This window comes from Morone saxatilis, unplaced genomic scaffold, assembly GCF_004916995.1.
Source record: "Morone saxatilis isolate NCDOM2014 unplaced genomic scaffold, NCSU_SB_2.0 Contig21, whole genome shotgun sequence".
Classification (NCBI taxonomy): Eukaryota; Metazoa; Chordata; class Actinopteri; family Moronidae; genus Morone; species Morone saxatilis.
Window position 1 is genome coordinate 6,682,305 of NW_023339774.1, and position 6,521 is coordinate 6,688,825.

The window sequence follows — 6,521 nt, forward strand, 5'->3', positions numbered from 1 at the left end:
AGGGAGGGGATCAAGTGTATAACCAGAGTTGTGAAGCTGCCTCATTACAGGGATCTGCTCTTTGTGCCAGCTCATATCAGCCATTTAACTCATCTACACCATGGCAAGGTATTTGTCATCCAGAGCAAATTGGACCATATCAGTTGGAAAGACGCACAAATGATGATCTGTATCCCAAGAGGAAATTATGGAATAGTCATGAGGACTTGGGAAACATGGAATATTCATCTAATGAAGAGGGTGCATTGAATTTAACTACTAAACAGAGTAATTCAAAGTTTGGGAAATGGCACTCTTTCAATGATGGTAGCACTTACAGCTTAAATGGGGTTTCATATCATGAAGGCTATTACGAGGAGACTGCACCAAGCTTATCTTATTCGGCTAACTGGCAATATGAAATGGACAATGCAGTCCTACAAGATTTTCATACTGAGGGCATGCTCCATCAAAGTCAGTTTAATTTAAATAGACCACTAAATTCAAACTATCCTCCAAGTGCCAAAATTGAGACGGAAGACTCCCTGTACCTCGAAGACACTGAATGGTATCAGCAGTGGCTTGCACTTTTGGAACAAGGAATGTGGTGGCCAGCAGAAGATGGTGACTGCGGTTACTTTGTTTATACAGATCATGAGTACATTTATGCCTTGCTTACAGATGCAGCAGGTGAATATGTGTATGCGTGTGGCCCTGAAGGCGAGCCTTGGGGAAATGCACAGAAATTAGATGGTTTTCCCAGTGCTTGGCTGCACAATGAAATGGTTTGTGTCTGTGGCTTTAAAATTCCACTTTACAATGAGGATGAGCTTCTTTGGCTACCTGGTCAAGATCACTGTGATTCTCAACTTCTTAATGCCCCCCTAGATTTGTCTGCTGCCTATAGAAAAGGAAATCAGATTATGAATTTAAATCTTGAGCAGTTCTCTCAAATGTTTGAAAATTCATTTCTGTCACAAGGGCAACAAGGTGTAGATTTCACATCTTACAGATTAAACAAAGTCCGGATGGATCCAAGACAGCCCAGTTATGTCTATGAAGACCAATGCAAAGATGTTATTGACCTTTCCTGTCATAACAAAGACCACATTGGCCCTTATTGGAACAACCAGGAAATTAAATCATTTCTTGCGCAAAAGGTTGCTGTTTCCCTGAACTCTACTCCTACTGCAAATTTGAGTCAGCAGGTACTTTACAACTGTTACCAACCTAGCCAACGACGGCGTTCATCCACGGGGGTTACAGTAAAGCATGTAGATGATGTATTGGAGGAAGAATGGCGGAAGAGAGTGTCTCCAGGAGAAGAACAACCTAATCGTCAAACCAAAAAGGTTTCTTCCCTTATATCCTCTTTTGTGGGCAAAACATCACAAGTGGAATTAAACAAAACTACCATATCCTCTGGTGATCGTAGCACTGACAAAAATTCGAAAAACATTCTTTCATCAGGTTTCCAAAGTCTGAAGTCGAAGATAATCAAAGAAGAACCCACTGTTGTTGTAACACCGCCAGAAAGTGTTAAACAACAAATGCAGAGACCAGCTACCACGCAGGGAAGAATTTTGCCCACAATACCAACAACTGCTCAAGTGACTCATCCCTCAATACAATCCCATACAACTTCACAGAAACCAAGACTTTCACGTCAGGCTACCATGGTACAACAAGCAACCCCACCACCACAGCCCAATGTCACAGTGCCTTTAGTATCAAAAGAATCTCTTGTTAAACCTGGAACACCTGGACAACTTGCATCTGACAAGCCTGTGGATATACCAGTGGAAAAACCTTCTGAACAAGCACAGCCAGGCATCATGAACTTTCTGAAATCTGCAGTAGGAATAGAAGAACCAAAGCCAGATCCCCAGAAATGTTCTCAGACATCTCCTAATCAGCAGAGCAAAACTGGCAGCACTGCTTCCTTACCAGAGAGTGCTTCTTCAAATAAAGAGACTGCAGGAGTTTCAAATCTCTTTGGATCAATAAGCAGCCTATTTAGTACTGAGCCCTCTCCACCACAGAAACAGCAAATGAAATCTAGTGTTACAGAGGGTTCACTGACATCAGCATCTAGAGCTAAGGGTATACAGAGACAACAAACAATGGACCAAAGTGGTACCTCTCGGTCCACACAAAGCCTACCCCCAAACAAAAGTATATCTCAAGCATTTCCCAATTCTTCCACAGGCCCTGCCACGAGCCAATCAGAAACTATACGACCAACAGAACAAACAAAACATGACGGAGGAACTAAATCATCTGGTGGACTGTTTGGATTTTCAATTGGAGACATGCTGACAGGATCAGCAGCATCTGCCCAATCTGGACCTACACCTCAACCCCCTGCATCAGCTACAGCTCCACAAGAAGAATCGCTTGGTAAAAGCATATTATCAATGTTTAGTGGGCCAAATCCTCCACAGCCTTCACCTAATACTGGGCCCTTGCCTCAGGCATATCCATCAAGTGGAGCTCCACAAACTCCTCAACAGGAATCTCTTGGTAAAAGTTTATTGTCAATGTTTGGAGGATCAAGTCCTCCCCAGCCTCCTCCTCAAACCAAGCCTGCTGCTGAGGTACCACAACAGGGAAATGTTCCTCCAAAAGAGCCCACAAATACAGGATTCCTTTCGATGTTTGGTGGTCCCAGCCCTCAACAGTCCCAATCCCAAACAGGATCTCTTCTAGGGGGGATTCTGCCTGGGTCATCAAGCTCAACTGAAAGCCCAATGAAGGGACTGTTGTCAATGTTTAGTGATCCCAGTCCTCCACAACCTCCGCCACCAACATCGTCATCTCAACAAAGAGTAGCTCAATCCCAAACTCAACTACAAGGGGAACCTCAGATACAATCTAAACCACAAGCACAACCTCAAGCACAACCTCAAGCACAACCTCAAGCACAAGGGCAGGCAGCCACCTCTGTTCTTGGGGGAATATTGGGTGGCTTGTCTACCTCTAGTGAAAGTCCAAGAAAAGCTTTGTTCTCTATGTTTAGTAGCCCCAGTGCTCCTCAAACAACAGGGGCTGGTGGAAGTGCAAATTTGTCTATTTCCCCGGGGACTACAGCACCCAAAGAACCTGCAAAGAGTATACTGTCTGTATTTAATGATGTTGTGTCACCTCCACAACAAATTCCCAATTCATCATCTGCTACTAAAGAGCCACCAACTACTTCTTTACAACAGGGTTCTTCCCAAACGCCACCTGTTTCCAGTAGCCATGTCCCAGTGGCAGCAGCTACCAGTGACACATCAAGTGAAGTACATGTCGGCCCATCCACTGATACTATTACTGATGCTACTACTCTAGATACAACACCAAATACAGAATGTGTCACTGTGCAAAAGGAAGGAAGCACAGAAGGTGCATCCCAGGACCCTGCTCCCTCTAAAGAACCACCAGCTCCCGGCCTTTTGTCTATGATCAGTGGATCAGGCCCACAGACTCCATCCTCACAAGCCGGATTCATTTCAGATAGTCCAGCAAAAGGTTTGCTTTCATTATTTTCTGGGCCCAGCACTGCAGGTCCATCACCTGCAGGGTCTGCACCTGGATCATCAGGCCCAAAGGATGCACCAGCCAAAGGTTTGTTCTCTGTGTTTGGAGGTTCTGCCCCTCAGCCCTCTTCCCAGCCTGGAAGTTCTCTATTAGGATCCATGTTTGGAGGCTCTTCACCCCAGACAACAGCTTCTCAAACGGGGGGATCATTACTGGGTGGTTTATTTGGGGGGCCTGCTGCTCAAGCTGCTCCTCAAGTTGGCCCCACTAAAATTGGAGGCTCTGCTCCCCAGACAGGACCTCAGGTAGGGGCATCCTTACTTGGAGGCTTATTTGGTGGATCTGCTCCCCAGGCTACTGGATCTCAGACTGGAGGGTCTATTTTGGGAGGGATTTTTGGAGGATCAGCAACTTCAACTACAGCACCTCAGACTAGTGGGTCCTTCGGTGGAATGTTTGGTGGGGCTGCAAACCAAACTTCAGCATCCCCAAATAGTTCTATATTGGGAGGTATTTTGGGGGGATTGTCTTCTCAAACAGCTACTGCACAGACTGGTGAATCTCCTTCTGGTGGCATTTTAGCTGGAGCTTCTGCTTCTAATGAGATGCCTGATAAAAGTTTACTTTCAACACTTGGAGGATCTGTTCCACCTGCAACACGCACCCCAGCAGCTACACCAAAATCTAATGATGACAACAAAACGTTAACTACAGCTCTTACCACTTCAGATATAACTGTTCTACCAAAACCCAGTGATGACAGTAAAACTGCTTCAGCTGTAGCTGGTCCGGAAACATCTGTAATTGATACTGCTACCAAAAGCAAAGAGCAGGGAGAAGCACTACAGCAACCTGACAGTACAGTTCAGCATCTTGAAACAAGCTTACCCAAAGCTGATCCCAGTGTCATAGAAGACATTAACTGCCAACATACTGACAAGCCAAGTGTTTTGGCTAATGATATTCAGTCTAAAGAATCTGTCATCTGTGCACAGGCACAACAACCTGCAAAACCAGAACTTGTGAGTGGTCAGTCAAGTCAAGATACAATATCACCTAAAGTAGAACAGGAAACACCAGCCTCTCAGTCAACCAATACTGTGGTCCAGGGACAACAAAAGCCTCTAGAGCCAGAGAAATCTGTTGGTGACTCGTCAGCAGACACAGTTACAGGCTTTATGTCTTCCCTTTTCAAACCATCAGTTGCACCACCTGAAGGTCCTCAACAACAGCAGAAGAACTCACTTTTTGGACTGGGTGGAACAGCACCCCAAGCTGCTACTGGTCAGACTGGAGCATCACTATTGGGAGGTATTTTTGGTGGGTCTAACACAGAGACAGCAGCTCCCCAGACAGGGGCATCATTACTGGGAGGCTTATTCAAGGGGTCTGCTCCTCAGTCTGGTCCTCAAACCACCACCCCCAACACTGGAGGGTCAATATTAGGCGGAATGTTTGGAGGAGGATCCACTGCTAAATCTGTAGGTCCCCAGACTGGAGGATCATTACTAGGTGGTATGTTTGGAGGGGCTACAACAACATCACAGCCTGGTGGTTCTTTACTTGGAGGAATGTTTGGAGGAGTCTCTGCTCAGACTTCAGGACCACAGACTGGAGCATCTATACTTGGGGGCATAGGCGGATCTTTATTTGGGGGTATGGGACAACCACCCAAGCCATCTGAACCAATGCCAGCAGAGCCCAAGCCAAGACCTGGCACTACTCCACATCCACAGATTAAGAATGAAAGTGTGCCACCTAAAGTATCTCCATCTGGCACAGAGACTAGTACAAATAAAATTGTGGACTCAACCCTACCAGGTGACAATCAAAATCAGTCGAGCAGCCTAACAAGTAGTAGTGCTGTGGCATCTGAGACAGCTTGTCCGGAAACCTCTGCTGTCACAAGTGCTCCAATAAGCACTTCTTGTGACCTCACCCAACAGGTAGATAACACTGAAAAAGAACAGTCAGCTGTTGAGGGAGAGGTGATACATGAAAAGCCCATTGTCATTAAAGGAGACCCTGAGAGTAAAGAAAGTGACAAATCAGTCCCACCTGAAACCCAAGAAGCCAATACTAATATAGCTCCTCCAGTTAATCAGTTGCCCAACAATGCAGAACCCCCTCAAGCAAAATCTCTGTTTGGTTTTATATCGACACAGAGTGATGCAGGAAAATCTCTTGGATCCCTATTTTCACCAACAATGCCATCAGGTGGTCTGTCAATGCCTCAAACAGAAGGGGGCAGTGGTCTGTTTTCAGGATTAAAAACCCTTTCTGGTGGCCTATTTCAAGAGGAAAAACCTGTTGCTGGAAAACAAGAGCCACCAACCACTTCATTATTTGGGACAAAAATAAATTTTCCTTGGCAGGCAGAGCCACCCAAGCCACAAGCAGTTATAACATCTCAACCCAAGACTAACAGCAAGCCAAGTGATCAAACACATACTGTACAAAATGTTGCTACATCTGATGCCCATAAAACTGAATCGGTAGGTTCCACAGATGATATAGCAAACCCCCAGATTTGCATATCCACTCCTGAAGTAGATCCTTCAGCATCCCTGACCCCAAAGGAGAAGGAAAGGCTTGTAGAAACAACCCCCTCTGCAGGTCCTACCTCTGGAGTGCAGCTGGACAACCAATCCGAGATGGATCTATTGAATGCAAAAAGGCTAGTAGAAGCATAATAAATGGCATTCCCCCTCACCATTTATGATGCATTGACACTGACAAAAAATGTATTCCCTGTCCAGCTCTGCAGTCCATCCATCCTCAATAGTTTAATGTAGTATTTTAGCTTGAGTGTATGTATGTCTGTGGGTGTGTGTGTACATACTTTGATATAGGTTTTAGTTTTTTTTGTAGTATGTTATTTTACATTTTTTGTCATTTCAAAACAGAATTCCAAAACAAAATTTGCATATTTCTATAATTATAAGCAATTCACAAGTTAATGTACTAATCATTTATTGATTTATTAAAGAGAGATAAAAGACCTATTGATAGGAACCAAT

General features: G+C 44.8%; 1 protein-coding gene across 1 annotated transcript in view; it reads left to right on the forward strand.

Moving 5' to 3' along the window:
* The window catches only part of LOC118332971 (protein unc-13 homolog B-like), a gene marked incomplete in the record, with an annotated part of 56,808 nt that overhangs the window by 20,192 nt on the left and 30,095 nt on the right, over positions 1–6,521 (forward strand).